This window comes from Chlorocebus sabaeus, chromosome 14, assembly GCF_047675955.1.
Source record: "Chlorocebus sabaeus isolate Y175 chromosome 14, mChlSab1.0.hap1, whole genome shotgun sequence".
NCBI lineage: Eukaryota > Metazoa > Chordata > Mammalia > Primates > Cercopithecidae > Chlorocebus > Chlorocebus sabaeus.
Window position 1 is genome coordinate 64,444,688 of NC_132917.1, and position 15,851 is coordinate 64,460,538.

General features: G+C 49.6%; 1 long non-coding RNA gene across 1 annotated transcript; it reads left to right on the top strand.

Annotated features, from left to right (window-relative positions):
• The first annotated feature begins 3,029 nt into the window (after positions 1-3,029).
• LOC119627250 (uncharacterized) lies at positions 3,030-12,506 on the top strand. Its single transcript, XR_005243370.2, has 4 exons — positions 3,030-3,495; positions 8,811-9,131; positions 9,224-9,336; positions 11,276-12,506. It is a non-coding gene; the product is annotated as an uncharacterized lncRNA (long non-coding RNA).
• The last annotated feature ends 3,345 nt before the right edge of the window (positions 12,507-15,851 follow it).

Consider the following 15,851-nt stretch of genomic DNA (forward strand, 5'->3'; position numbering starts at 1 on the left):
GGGTATACGTACAGACTTGCTACCTGGGTATATTGTATAATGTGAGGTTTGGGGTATGAATGATCCTGCCACCCAGCTAGTGAACATAGTATGCAATAGTTTTTCAACCTTTCCCCTTCTCCCTCCCTCTGCTCTCTAGTAGTGTCTGGTATCTATTGTTGCCATCTTTATGTATGTCCATGAGTACCCAGTGTTCAACTCCCACTTACATGAGAACACGTAGTATTTGGTTTTCTGTCTCACATTAATTTGCTTAGGATTATGGCTTCCAGCTGCCCCTAGGTTGCTGCAAAGGACATGATCTCATTCTTTTTTATGGCTGCACCTTTATTTTTCATTAAATGGATTTTTTGAAGAGATCAGGCTAGTTGTCTTATAGAATGTCCCACATTCTGGATTTATCTGATTGTCTCCTCCTAGTGTCATTTAGCTTGTCCCTCTATCTCCTATGCTTCCTCTCATGGTATCCATAAGCATGGGGGTGCTCAACAACCTCGTCATCTGGAAACCCCCAGCAGTGGGAACTGACCCTGTGGGTCATCACTCCTACTGGGCTATCCCAGCCCCATCAGGATTGGTCACCTGGTACCTGGTCCTCCTTCCTCACAGGGGCCTTCCTCAGACCTGTGCTGAACTCCCTCCCTTCCCACTTCAGCCTCTGCTGGAAAAGAAGCCTTTCCTGACCATTCACTGAAAGTGTGCCCCCCAACCTTCTCTAGATCCCAGCCTACTGTATTTTTCTTCTTAGCACACAATATCATCCAAGATATATTTACTGTTTATTTTGTGTTCTTTGTCTCTCCTGCCAACACTGTCAACTTAATTAGGACAGGGACCATTATTGCCACAATCAGTACTGTACCCACAGTGCCTAGAACAGCCTTTCATACAAAGAAGGCACCTCATCAACCTTGAATGAATGAGTGTATTAACGAATGGGCCCTACGGCAAATAATCCAATTCTAAGTACATCATCTACCCCCAAGTAATACTGTTTGAGGCTATTATCTTCCCAGAAACACATACAAAATTCTGAAACTACACTTAACATTAAGCAGGGCAAAAACCACATCATCTGTGAACAGCAACAAAGTCTCCCTGTGCAAGGTGTCTGGTCTTCCAGCCCTCAGGCCCGCCCCGCCCTCTCCACCAGACTTCGGGCAACTCCTGGATCACTCAACCCAGGGTGAATCCAGGGCCGCTTGGCCATAAATACCATTTAGTCTCACTCAGCAAATATGAGCCCTGTGAATTATAGCACTTGGCTTGGAGGATGATTTCTTTTGTCTGATTTTTTTCTAAGTCGAGTCTACTTTTTTCCTCCTTTTTCTTTCTTAGCCTTCAAATGCTGAACAGGTTCTGCATTCAACTCCCAGCCAAGTTTTGTAGCTTGGAGCTGGTACTGAGCCAGAGGGCCCGGGCAGAGGAATCAAGGAGAGTCCCTGGAGCCAGGGTGGAAGCTGGGGTACAACTCACGGATGAGCAAAGGAGCAGGGCTAGCTTGTGTTTTGTTGGGATCAAAGCAACAAATGAGACACGGCACAGTGCATCATCTAAAACGGAGCTCTTCACCCCCGCTCCCGAGGAGCCCAGGAACCCCCTGAAACTGTGTGCAACATATTGTGAACATTTGCTTCCAAGCACCTTTCTGGGGAGAGGGTCTGTAGCTTTCATCAGTTTCCCGAGGGAGTTCGTGACAGCCTCCCTCCACCCCCAAAAAGAAGGGTAAGAAAAACACAGTGACCAGCAGCTTTTCGGATACACGATCAAAACTGCGTGAAACTCCTGCTGTGCCCACGCCTCACCCAGGAGCTCAGGCTCATTTAGGAGACAAGGCCCGACTGAAGGAGGTAGGTTCGGGTTTTGTTTTATTTTCTTTTGTTGAGTTATCATTTCTTGAGAGCTTCCTGTATGCACAGCACAATATTAAGCTCTATGACAACGACAATAATAGCTAGCTCTCCACCCAGCATTTAGCGCCAGGCCCTGTTCAAGGTGTTTTCTGTGTATTTGCTCATTGAATCTCCCAAGAGTCCTAAGAAATAGGCATCATTATTCTCATCTCACTTTACAGATGATAAAACTAAGGCACAGAAAAGTAACTTGCCCCAAAACGCATGGCAGGACAGATCTGAACCAGAGGGTCTGGCTCCAGGTCCATGTGCCTACAGGACCTCTCAAGCTCTGTTATTTCACTGGAACATACAATTACCTCCAAAGTGTGTAGTCTTGTTTTCTCCATTCTACAGGTGATAACACTAAGGTTGAACAACTTGCCCAAGGTCACCTCATGCTTTACACACCTCTCACTGTCAGACTGACAACCAGAGAACAGTCAAAGGAATTCAGAGGGGTCATTCCAGGAAGGGGAGACAGGGGAAGAGTCAAGCAGGGGCGGTGGGAATCTGGGAGGTTATGGAGCTCCAGTGTGTGTGCCTGAAAAACCGTTCCCCAAGTGCTGAGGAGCAGCCAAGCCTCCTTCCAGAGCCCTCAGCCCAGGAGAGGTGGCTTACAGTCCCACAGGTGGAGAAGGAGCCTTAGGCTCAAGGTTAACACCCACTCTCTTTCCCTGTTCTGCATCAAAGTCACAGGGGTCACCCAAGGAGTGCCTTCTATGGCAGAGAGAGATTAACAGGGCAGCTTCCCAGCAGCCCCCACCCCAACCCTGCCACTGGGCCAGCTGTCCCGCTGTCATTGACCCAGTCCCTATTCAGTTCAGTAGCAGAGGCCCGTGACTCAGGGACAGAGGGAATCCCCACAGTGCCAGGCCTCAGGCCATGTGGAGAGTGGCTCATTAAGAGCCACAGCACAGCGATTACCTCCAGAGAGGTGGCGTGTTAGTAGGTACTTGGGAAGCTCTGTTTCTAATGTTTCTGAAGATCGCCAAGGTGTTGTGTCCTGAGTCATGATGAACTGCCCTCATTATTCACACGCACAACCTGCACCACCACCCACAAAGGCCTTGGGCACTCCTGCTGAACAGGTCAAGTCAGCCCTCTGGTCCCAGCTCTCCCATTCACCGACTGGTGGGTGTCAGCCTAGGAACCGTATGGACTTCATCAGTGCCGGAGTGTGAGGCACTTTATATCTTGGAGCCATAACCAGAAAGCAAAGCCTACAGTAGACCTTTTTCAAACTTTCTGTGTGGTTTGCACGTTCGTCCACTGCACCGAGGTAGCATTTCTTCTCATTATGACTCCTGGGGCTGTCCACCTGCCTCCGGTTCCCAAAACCCTGCGGGTGTGGAAGCTGTGAGGTAAGCAGAACATGGCCCACCCCCCGGGCCCTGCTGATTGGTTCAGAAGTGGACCACTGGCGCAGGCCCCTCCAACCACAACATCCTGAGTTCTTGGCAACAATTGCTTGGTGACGGCCTCAGCCTTTAACTAGAATTTTGGAGAAAAGTTGCAGTGTGACTTTAACTTGTTAAGCTTGGGAGCTGCTATTGGAGAGTCTTGCATTCTGGGCCCAGCCACATCCCTGCTCTTGGTAAAGGTTATTTACCTTTAGTTAATTACCTTTACCAAAATTATTTGCGCAGAAAATAAATTATATACATGCACACGCATGTACACACACACACACACACACACACACGTCTTTAAACTACTTAGAGGGGCGTTCCTGCCACTTGCAACCAGCCTGTTATATATACTTCTTTGAACCATCTGGACATTTTGCAGGAGGTTCCCTTTCTGCAGAGGGACAAAGGGGTAGGCTGGGGAGAGCATGAAGGCCTTTGGGTTAATGTGTTGGAAGCTGCCACCAAGCTTGTAAACGAAAAGCATCTTTGAACTCATTGAGTAAATGTATGGGAAAGTGGATTTATATTGAACGTCATCTGCCTACCCTTGGAAGCACATGTGTATGGCCCCAAAGATAAAGGCTACTAGACATTCTGCACAGGAGCCTGCAGCCCGGTAGTAGTCACTTCCCTTGGCGGGGCTTCCTGGGGTCTAGCAGCCTTACTGACACGTGACACAAGGGCAGAGCCAAGTAAAGCTTCAGCCTCCAGTGCGAGGTGCAGCCACAGCTATCTCCTGCCCAGCTGGATTTTCCAGTCCTGCCGGCACGTTCCTTCCTGTTCCTTCCCTCATTCTCTGGCAAACAGATTTCTGCAAACTCAGGCACCCAGAGAGTGAGGGGATTCCCATGGGGGCCTTCCGTGGTATAGGCTCTTGGGGCTCTGCCAGCCTGCTCTTAGGCTAGGCTGGCAAAGGTATCCTCCATGCCCCGCTCTCCTGCCTCCTGTTTTCCTTTCTTCCACCCACCTCGCAGTCCCTGGCCTGCCTTTACCCCCAGCTCTCCTCCCTGAACCAGACCCGTTCCACCCTCTGCCACTTACACCTTTAAGGTGGACAATTGAGCTGGAAGGAGCCTCAGAAACCATCCCCATCTAACCCAGTTCGTTTCAAGAAGGAGAAACTGAGGACAGGGAGGTGAAGTGAGCTGTTAAAGGTCATCAGCTCTAAGGAGCTGCGCTGGGGATAGAACGCGGGTAGCTACGCCGGGCGAGGTGGCGCGCGCCTGCAGTCCTGGCTGCTGGAGAGGCTGAGGCGGGAGGATCGCTTAAGCCCTGGAATTCGAATCCAACCTGGGTAAGGGGCGAGATCTTCCTCTCTTAAAAAAAAAAAAAAAAAAAAAAAAAAGGAAGAAAAGGTCCAGGCGAGGTGGCTCACGCTTGTAATCTCAGCACTTTGGGAGGCCGAGGCGGGCGCATCACTTGAGGTCAGTAGTTTGAGACCAGCCTGGCCAACATGGTGAAACTCCGTCTCTACTAAAAATACAAAAATATTAGCCGGGCGTGGTGGTTGGCGCCTGTAATCCCAGCTACTCGGGAGGTTGAGGCAAGAGAATCGCTTGAACCCGGGAGGCGGAGGTTGCAGTGAGCCGAGATCGTGCCACTGCACTCCAGCCTGGGCAACAGAGCAAGACTCTATCAAAAAAAAAAAAAAAAAAGACAAAAAGAAAGAAGGAAGGAAGGAGGAAGGAGAACCAGTGGCCAGCGCCCAGAGTGTGTTTGGAGAGGGTTGGGGTGTGGGGGTGTGCGTTTGAAGCCTTCTGTCTCTTGTGGCCAAGGAGGAGCGCCCTGTGCCCGGGTGTCAGGAAGCCAGGGGAGAGGAGGGGTTGGAGAGGCAGGGACCCTATCCGCCTGGACACTCGGGAGCGAAGGCGTGAGAGGCCTCAGCCGGCCGTCCCTCCTTGCGCCTCGGCCCCGGGGGACGCACGAGGACTGGAAAGCCGAGGGGGCGCCCGGCCGGCTCTGGCCGCTGGGCTCAGGACGCGAGGATGCGGGGGGCCCGGGCTGCGGGCGCTCTGGGGGGCAGGGTGAAGCTCCATTCCCTCTTCAGAGGCCACCTGAGCTGCCGCCCCAGCAGCCTCCGAAACGCCCTCTCCGCGCTTCACTCTCGGCCGCTCCCCCGGAGCCACAGGAGCCGGCCGGAGTGGCTGGACCAGCGCCTGGGAGCTTGCGGGCGGCCGCGCCGCGGCGCCCCGCCGAACCGCCCGGAGCCGCAGGGCCGCCACCCGCCCGCTCGAGGGCGCCCCCGCTTCCGGCCTCTGGCGGCTTCCGCGTCGCGCTCCCGAGGCCCAGCGGCCGCTCCAGGCGCCTCGGCGCCCCCCGCCCTTTCTGCCGGGCGCTCGTCCTCGCCTCCACCCTGGGATCTGAGCCCGGGCCGTCTCCCCGCGGCGCCGCGCCTTGCGGTCACTCCTTCTGACCTCCTGGGCCCAGTTCTGGGGCCAAGAGCCGCATCCCCAGGGACCTCGGTGGAAAAATATGCGGCTCCTGTAGCCACCCGAGACCTTCTAGATCAGAACCCCTGCACCAGCAGACTGGGTGTTGTGGACCTCCAGGCGGTTTTTACGCTGTGGAAGCTTGAGAACCTTGGCTCTGGAGCCTAGACCCCGCCAGAGGGTGGACAGAGCCGGAGGGTGGACTGAGCCCCTCGTGGACAGCGACCCTGCCTTTGTTCCCTCAAATAGCAGGGTGTCCTGCTGATTATTGACTGGTGACACAGGGAAAATGATTCCTGCAGGCAGCCCTGGGGTTCTTTAATAAAAATGGTCTTTTCTGGGTGATGACCAGGAGTGACTTGGAAATTGACACAGATTTCCTCAAAGGATTGATCCACTTAGTATCTGTTTAGATTACCTCCCAAGTTGTTGACAATGGAGCTGAAAAAGCACTCTGACCCTCTATTGTCGATGGTCTCTGAGCGGCTCACAGCACCTGGCATGGCTCACATGGGAACATGGACCCTTGCTTCATGGATGTCATTTATAGGTTGAGTGAAAATCTATCCCAGAAGGTTTGGGATACATTTGAAGATACTTTCAACCTTCACTGAAGATTATTCCCATTAGGAAGGAACTACTTCCGTTCTTTTTCCACCTAGAAAAAATGTGGAATAATTCAAAAGATGTGACCATAACTTTTTGTCTTTTTTCCAGAATATTTTAAAATGTGTTTACGTAATATTTACAATAAAATTTAACATTCATAACTCTATAATGTGTCCCATCCCCTGAGACCCAAGTCTCTGCTCTTAACCTAGTGACAGGGAGGGTTAAGGCCATGGTTTGTTAAGGACTGTTGGCTTACTGCACAGTGTCTCCCACCAGAAGTCCATTTTGCAGCCAACAACCTTTGAATCACCCTGCCCTTGACTCAGGATGATTCTGATGGTGGAGTACGGATCACAGTGAGGGGAGATTTGGGCTAGGCCAGCCAGGTCTCTCAAGTACCATCTTCCAGGTGACCCTCTCACCTGCTTCTAAGCCTTTGAATGGGTTGTAGGGGGTTGGGGGCTGGGGATTAGGGATGAGAGAAGGACCCCAGAAGATGGGGCTTTCTGGCTGGTCTGCTTGGGGAGGATGGGAGAGGGTTTGATAGAGCAGGGGTTTGTTCAGGGCCAGTTGTGCTGTCAAGAGCCTGGACATACTCCTTTTCTTTATCCCAGCAATTCTACTTCAGGAATTTCTTCCATGGGAATAATCAGAGAGGCCTTAAATGACCAACAATAGGCCAGGCACAGTGGCTCACAATTGGAATCACAGCACTTTGGGAGGAGGGGGGTGGAGTTCGAGACCAGCCTGGCCAACATGGCAAAACTCCGTCTCTACCCAAAATACAAAAAATTAGCCAGGCGTGGCACCTGTTATCCCAGCTACTTGTGAGGCTGAGGCAGGAGAATCGCTTGAACCTAGGAAGTGGAGGTTGCAGTGAGCCAAGATCTAGCCACTGCACTCCAGCCTGGGCAATGGAGCAAGACTCTGTCTCAGAAACAAACAAACAGAAAAACCCAACAATGTGGGAGGAGCTTAAAGAAGAGTGCTCAGTCACATGCGAGAACAATCTGCAGCCATCAAAAAATCCCATTTTCAAAACGGTTCTAATGACATGGAGAATTGCTCGTGATATGAAGTGAAAAGCAGCATAGAAAATGGTATTGTATGATACCTACTTTATGCAAAATACGTATTATTTGCCTAAGGAAAAATACATTTTTAAAAAGGACTGGAAGAAAGTTTGTCAAAATATTAACAATGATTTTCTTTGGGTGATGGGTTCATAGGTGATATTTGGTTTCTGCTTTATTTTTTCTGTTTTCCATAATGAGCACGTGTTACTTTTGAATTAGAAAAATAATTTAAGAACCTGCAATGTTCTAAGCATTGTGCCAGACTCAAAGATGAATAAACTACAAAGACATGTGTTCTGCCTTGGAGGAACTCATCACGGTCAGTGGAGATAAGAGGTAGCCAGAAAATCGCAGTGTGGGGCAGGGTGGGGCAAGTGTGGACGAGAGAGAGGAGTAGGACGCAGTGGGAGCTCAGGGGAGGGACAGAGGACATCCCCTGAAATCTAAGCTTCCTGGGAGCTGGCACTTAGGAGGTCAGTAAAGCGGGATGGGGTCAGAGTACCAGCTCTGCTCCCTGATGCCCCTGTAGCTTTGGGCAGTTTTCACCAACTAGTCTGGCTTTCCCATCTGTAAAATGGGATAATGAAAGGTTTTTGTGAGTAATTAATAAGGTAATGAATACAAAACATGGTCCCTGGCACAGAGTAAGTGCTCAGTAAAAATTAAATTTACAATAGAATGTCTAAAGTCAAGTCTAGGCAGCAAAGTGCAAGGGTAGCGAGGAACTGGTTGAGGTTGCTTGGGGTTCACAGGGAGAGGGTGGGAGAGAGGATAGAGGATGCCAGCCAAGGGGCATAGCTTCTAGCATAGGTGCTGCACGGTGCTGGAGGCTGGGGGACCGGTTGAGTGGGGGTTGCCTCCTGTACCCCTGAGGCAATGGAATGAGTAGAGGATGACTTGGGGATGAAAGGATGGAGAGTCAACGGGCACAGTGGCTCACGCGGGTAATCCCAGCACTTTGGGAAACCAGGGCAGGTGGATCACCTGAGGTCGGGAGTTTGAGACCAGCCTGACCAATATGGTGAAACCCCACCTCTAACAAAATTAGCCAGGCATGGTGAGCATGCCTGTAATCCCAGCTACTTGGGAGGCTGAGGCAGGAGAATTGCTTGAACCCGGGAGGCAGAGGAGGTTGCGATGAGCTGAGATCAAGCCATTGCACTCTAGCCTGGACGACGAGAGTGAAACTCCATCTCAGAAGAAAACAGAAAGGATGGAGAGTCTGGAGCTAAACTCAAAACCTTTAGCCCTGACTGGAGAGGGTGAGGGCATGAAAGGACCTCCACAGGGCACCCCTGGCATTAATCAAGCAGCTACAGTGTTGTATGTGCTGTGTTTTCAGTCCTGTTAGTAACCTTGACTATCAACATTACTATCTCCATTTTACAGATGCAGAAACTGAGGCCCAGGACCGCACACTGACACCAAGTGGACTAGTAGGATTCAGGCCGTTGACCATATTCTTCCAACTTCAGGAGCAACAGCACCTGGAGGACCCAAATTTGCTGTCATCCTCCACGAGGCCTCAGCAGTCTCCAACATGGAGGGGCACTGAGCCAGCCTAGGGGTTTCCAGGGACCTTCCTGACTGAACACTTGAAAGACCCTTTCATTCATCCTGTCCCCCAGGTGGGACCCCACGCCCTGAGGTGGAACAGAGGTGAAGAGGAAGGGGAGTGGCTCCTGTGTGTTTTAATACAAATGAATTTAAGTAAGTTTGAGAATGTCATAAATCCCTCAAGAGGGCTAGAAGTGGTGGAGGAGTCCCTGTACCCCCAAGGGATTCCTCTGATGTCACGACAGGTTGTCTCCTGAAGGACTCAGTTCCTTGGGCCCAAACTTCTCCAGTCTCTCACGAAAGGAGATGAACTGCCTCAGATAAAGTGCTAATCTTCAGCCTCGAAGTCCTCGAAAGGGTAAGATTGCTATGTATCTGAAGTTGGGTGCAACAGAGAAGCAAATGTCCCATAAGACCCCAGCTGTCTCCTCCTCCACTGAGAGCTCACACTGTCTACAGGGCAAGTCTCATTGCTTGAGAAAGCTCTTTTAATTTTTCCCAATCCACCTGGCAAACAGCCTGACCACAGCGTCTGTCTCACCCTCCTTCCCGAAACTTCGGTCTCCCCCATGGGATTTGCAGAATTTGGGAGGGGGTGCTGTGTTGCTTTGCAGTTCTGCTGCCCATTTTTCATAAGAGAAAACTGGGTGTCAACAAAATGAGAATAGATTCTGCAATGAAAGCATTTGGAGCCAGACAGTGGGAGAAATCTAATTTATAACAGTGGTTTTCAACCACGGCTGCAAATTAGAAGCACAAGAACACTTCAAAAAATACTCATACCCATGCCCCACCAAATATTTATCTTGAGATGGGACGCTTTCTTGCCTGCTTTCCTTGTGTGTGGGGTGTGTGTATGTGTGCGCGTGTGGTGTGTGTGTTTTAAAAAGTCTTCCAGGCGATTCTAATATGCCAGAGCTAAGAATGACTCACCTAAAATAAGACAACTGTGTTAGAAAGAATATCCAACAGAGAAATGAACAAAAGACATGAATGGGCAATTCACAAAGACAAAATAAAAATGGCTAATGGGCACATGAAAACCTGTTGACCCCAATTAATAATTAAAGAAATGCTAAATAAAACAATAATGAGATAGCATTTCATGTATCAAGTTGTCAACCCTTTTTTTTTTCTAACGAAAGAATATTCCCATGAACAACAACAACGCGTTTGTGTGTGTGTTGGGGGTGGGGCTGTGGCGAGTCTCAAACACTGTGAGAATAAATAGCTACAATCTCTCCTGAGGGCAGTTGGGCAATATACACCTTTAGATCCATCAATTTCACATTAAGATTCTATAAGGATGCACTGAGATTTAGCTAGAACTGTTAATCTTAGCAGGAACAGAAAATTGGAAATTCCTAAATATCTACCATTAGGAAATGAGTTCAATGAATTACGGTGCTGCCATAAAACAGGATGCCACACAATCACTGAATGTAATAGAGTCGATGAATATGTCCTGATTTGGGAAGATGTTCAGATAAATTACTGAGTGAAAAAAGAAGCAGTTTCCAAATAATAGCATTTTTGCTTTTAAAAAAATAATGTCCTTCCATGAAATAGAAGTAAAAAAAAATAGAAGAATATGAAAAGTATATGTGTGTATGTGTCGGTACTTAGGAAAGAGTTTGCAAAAATATATGCAGGCCAGATGTGGTGGCTCGTACTTGTAATCCTGGAAAGACTCGGGAGGCTAAGGAGGGAAGGTTGATTGGGGCCAGGACTTCAAGACCAGCCTGGGCAAGATAGGCAGACCCTGTCTCTGTAATTTTCTTTTCTTTGTTCTTTCTTTTTTTTTTTTTTTTTGCAAATTAGCCAGGCATGATAGCACACACCTGTAGTCTCAGCTACTTGGGAGGCTGAGGCAGGAAGATCCTTAAGCCCAGGGGTTCAAGGTCACAGTGAGCCATGATTGTACCACTGCACTCCAGCATGGGTGACAGAGTAACACCCTGTGTAAAAAAAAAAGCAAGATTTTAGTAGTCATAACCTTTGTGTACTACAAAGGTATTTTATATTTTTATTTTTGCTTCTCTGTATTTTCTAGCTTTCCCCTGCAAAGGATATACTGCATTTGTGTTTGTCAAAAGGAAAAACTTACTTTTAATTTAAAAAATTTACTTTCCAGAGCAGTTTGCTCATGTTTTCTTCTGGGAGGAAACGGTCAACATCTTGGTGCAGCGAAATCTCCAGAAAATCCCCAGACTCTCCACCCTTATTTCCGCACCCCACCTTTGACCAAGGAGCCAAAATACAGCCTCAAACTGGACTTCTTCTCCCTCCTCTTCCAGGCCCTTTCCATGCTGCTGGGCTGTGAAAGGCTGAAGGAGGTGGAGCTGGGGAGGAAGAGGAAGATCTAGAGGTCTGAGAGAACCTCAACTGAGTAGAGAGCAGCCTGGGTTCCGAAGTCCTGGCCCCAGTGGTGTGTAGCCATGTGACTTTAGATCAGGCCCTTGACTTCTCCAAGCTACTGTGTGCACAGCTATCAAATGGGAATAATAACAGTATTTACCTCATGGGTGGTTATGAGGCTTTACTGAAATGGTACAATGTCAAGGACTTAGCACATTGCCTGACACGTAACACTCAGTAAATGCCACCCTGACTGCGTTTAATTTGGGAAGCCAGAGCCTTACCTACCCAAGGGCTGTGATGGTAGCAAGGCCACCTGCAGCCATCCTCAGAGGGCAGGTGGAGAGCGAAGCCACGCCCAGAGCCACAGATTCCAGAATGCCTGTCCTGGACTCCGTGCCTAGACCTGTTACTTGATTAGGACTTCTGACCCCAGCTTCTCCCCCATTTGCCCTGTCACAGCATCCCTTAAGTGTCCTGTTGCCCCCTCTTGATCCTTCCTCCCACCCCAATTCCATTCATCACAGCCCACTTGTAGTGGCAGAACTGAGATGCCCAAGGCACTGAGCTCATGTTGCCACTGTTTGTCGCTGTCTATGCCTTACAACAATGTGGGACCTAGGGATTCTAAACCTCCACACTCACCAGTTCTCTCAATCAATCCCCATGACCATCTCCATGCCTCCAAGCCCCTCTCTGTCAGCCCAGAGGGGAAGCTGCCCGCAAGGTCTCTGGCTCCTTAGTGCAGAGCGGGGTCTACACCAGGTGCAGAGTTCCATGGTCAGTGCAGCAGTGGGCCTGCCAACCAGACACAGAGGCAGCTCAGCAACAGTCAGAGGCCCTCGGACAACATCAGGAATGGAAGTGGCTGTATGAGCTTCCAAAAGGCCCCATCTGGAAGTTGGAGAAGCTGGGTCCATTCCCTAACTCAGAGGAGGCCACAGTCCCTGGGGCAGGAACTGGCCCCTCCTATTCTTCCCCTGCCTTCCAGAGTGGCGTTGCCTGGGACCAGGTCCTCAGAAACTGTGATGGGAGGAGGGTGCCTTTACGACAGCAGGTGGAGCACCTCTGAGTCCCAAGTTCCCTACCCCAAAGACCAAGAAAGAGTTGGGAGAACATTGGAGCCGGCCTTGCCCTCTCCTCTCCTGAAGGAATGGATGCATAAATGAATGAATGCCTCTACTTTACTCTCTTATTTTTAGAATGAAGGTAGAGAAAGAATAAAATAGCTGTGGATGTACCAACACTATTTAGAACACAGTTAAATAAGCCCAGAAGCTTAGTTGAACACAAGTGTCAATAGGCAACCACATTTTGCATTTGCTGCCCAGCAGCTAAGCCAGAACTGGGCCCTGCAGTGCAGTAGTTTGGCCAACTATTTAATGGATGACATGACATGACATGACCACACATTTCAGGTAAGGGGAGAAAGGGGGAGGAAGCTTTAGGGGGTGTGTCTCCGCACCCACATAGAGTTGAAGTCACTTGTACTTGATGTAACTTGACAACTCGGTGAGCTTAGAATCAAGCACCCACAGATGGGGAAATCTCATTTTCTAAATGAAATTAACAAAGTAGGAGGGGCGGGGCAGGTCAGGGTGTTTCAATTCATACCCCAGCCTGCTCTCCTAGCAATCTGGTAACTAGACCAGAGCTTCTGCTAAGTAAGTTAATCAAACAACACCTGCTGGGGCGGTGTTGCCCACAGACTTGCCCACCATTCTAAGACCCTGTACACACACACACACACACGCACGCACACACGCACGCATGCACTATCATCCTGTTCTGGGCTATTCTATGTGTTTGATGCTTGAGCCAAAGATAGAATTTGTGTGGACCGTTTTCCCTGAATACTTAACTTTTGCCTGGGACCAGGTACCCAAGAACTCTTCCTGAGAGCCCAACCCAGGCCTTGAGCAGCCACATTGCCACAGGCCCTCTGGCTTTATTGCTGTGTTGTTGACTCAGCTGGGGATTTCTGGTGGCTTTGAGATTCTCTCTCCATCTGGACTCAGTGTCTGAGGCTCCGGGCTCCTTCCTAGTCCCTATTTCCTCCTGTCTCTCCCCCTTGGACTCACTTGGGCAATGGGCTGCTCCAGTCTGAAAGGGTCAGGCCCTGTTAGGCTGGGGCCACTGCCCTGGGCAGCATCTGCAGTGAAAGGCAGGCTGCTGCCAGGCCCTGAGAAGCAGGTATTTTTATTCTGGGGAGTGGTCCCTTTTCCGGACTCAGACCCTGGGAATTTTGGGTTCCCCACTCAGCTCTAGCTAAAGTTGGACTCCCAGGACCCTCACCAGGCTAAGAGTGAATGCACTTGGGTTTCTTAGCTCCCCTGCCCCCCACCATTCCCCATAGTGGGTTCCTTTTGTCTTCACTAAATCCCCTCCAATCTCCCCTTCCAAAAGCCAGCAGATCCAAGTGGAATTCAACACCCAAACACTCACACAAAGGCAAGGATTAATAGCTGGCTTTGTCTGGGCACAGATGTGCAGCAGCTTGGTGGGGGGAGGGTGGGGCGAGGGGGGCATTTTTTCTTGCCACTTGAGTCAGTTGGGCTCTGGCTCCACACTTGAGGGTGGGGAGGGGAGGAAGCCAGGGAGGAACTGCTGCATGGATTCTCCCTCGAGGGCACCACACCCGACTTCTCTGAGCTGGTGTGTTCTAGGGGGTCTGGTCCCCACAAAGGAGAGACTTCCTCTACCAAGTTCTTCTCTGGCTGGGAGGCCTGTCAGCCTCTCTTCCTTTGACTTCAACAAGTCACATTCACAAGCTGGTTCTGTTTCTGGACTCGGTTCCTGTTCTTCCAGAGCCTGAGCTCTAAAACAGGCCCCAGAAATTCTCAAAGAAACCCTGAGAGCTGAATGGACTAACTGGGACACTGACAGGAGGCACACAGGGGTCCATATTGCAGGAGGATGGGGAATGTTCCTGGAGGAGGTGGGGCTTAATCGGAGCTCCAAAGGATGGACAGAGGGGAAAGAAGGAGAGTTCTTTGCAGGGACTCCAGGAGGGGTCAGTCGGGCAGGAGAGAGCAGGGCCTTGAAGGTATGGGAAGGGGCATGAGCATTTTCAGTGGCAATAGGGAGCCACTGAAGTTGTGGATCAGAGTCAGAGCTGGAGGAGCACCATGGGTGTAAAGAAGCCTGTTCTGTTGTTGGGCATAGAACAGGCTGGAGGAGATGGTAGCCAAGGAAACAAATGGGTGTTGCTGGGCCAGAGCTCATTCTCACTCAGTCCCTCTGCATCCAACAGAATCGCTTATTTGAACAATCCATGCTACAATTCAACCACACAATCATGGAGTTACGAATTTGGTCCTCAATACTTAGGGACAGAAATATCATGTTTCCCTATTGTTCTATGTCAGGTAAATTCGGCTTCATTCCCAAACACAGAGCTCGTTGGAAATACAACATCGGTCAAGTTCGGGGTGAAGGGATGCTTCCCCTTCCCTATGGTGGGACAAGTATCTGGGGTCTCCAACCCAGCTGGTCTCTGAGGGGCTTATTGATCAAGACAAGGCCTCTGGTATCAGAAGGTTTATATGCTAGAGGAGGGAAAACAGTAAGAAACAAGGAAGCAAATGAATACATGAGATGGCTTTAGATCAAGTTTGTCCAACCTGTGGCCTGCAGGCCACGTGCAGCCCAGGACAGCTTTGAATGCAGCCCAGCACAAATCTATAAACTTTCTTAAAACATTATGAGATTTTTTTTTTTTTTTTTTTTTTTTTCCTGAGACGGAGTCTCACTCTGTCACCCAGGCTGGAGTGGAGTGGCATGATCTCAGCTCACTGCAGCCTCCGCCTCCCAGGTTCAAGCTATTGTCCTGCCTCAGCCTCCTGAGTAGTTGGGATTACAGGCATGTGCCACCATACCCAGCTAATTTTTTGTATTTTTAGTAGAGACGGAGTTTCACCATGTTGGCCAGGCTGGTCTTGAACTCCTGACCTCAGGTGATCTGCCCACCTTGTCCTCCCAAAGTGCTGGGATTATAGGCATGAGCTACCATGCCTGGCCAAACATTATGAGATTTTTTAGCAAATTTTTTTTTTTTTTAGCTCATCAGTTAACATTAGTATTAGTGTATTTTATGTGTGGCCCAAGACAATTCTCCTTCTTTCCATGTCGCCCAGGGAAGCCAAAAGATTAGACACCCTTGCTTTAGATGGTGAGAAATGCTGGAGAAGAACAGACTGATATGTCTGGCTGGGATGAGTGGTCAGAGAAGGCTACTCTGAGGAGACAGCATTTCAGCTGAGAACTGGAGGATGAGAAGGAGTGAGACATAGTAGAATTTCATCTAGACTGGATATTTAACCCTTTTTGGTCTAAAAAATGTAATTTCAGAGAGCTCAACATAATACAGGAATAGAGGTGCTACGCATATTTAATGCAAAGGAATGGAGGCAGGATGAGATTGGAGTGGCAGTCTCAAGTCAGAAAGGCTGGTGCAATGACAGGGTACTGCGTGAGGGACACATAGGAAAAAGTGAGCTCGGAGGGCAGGCCTGA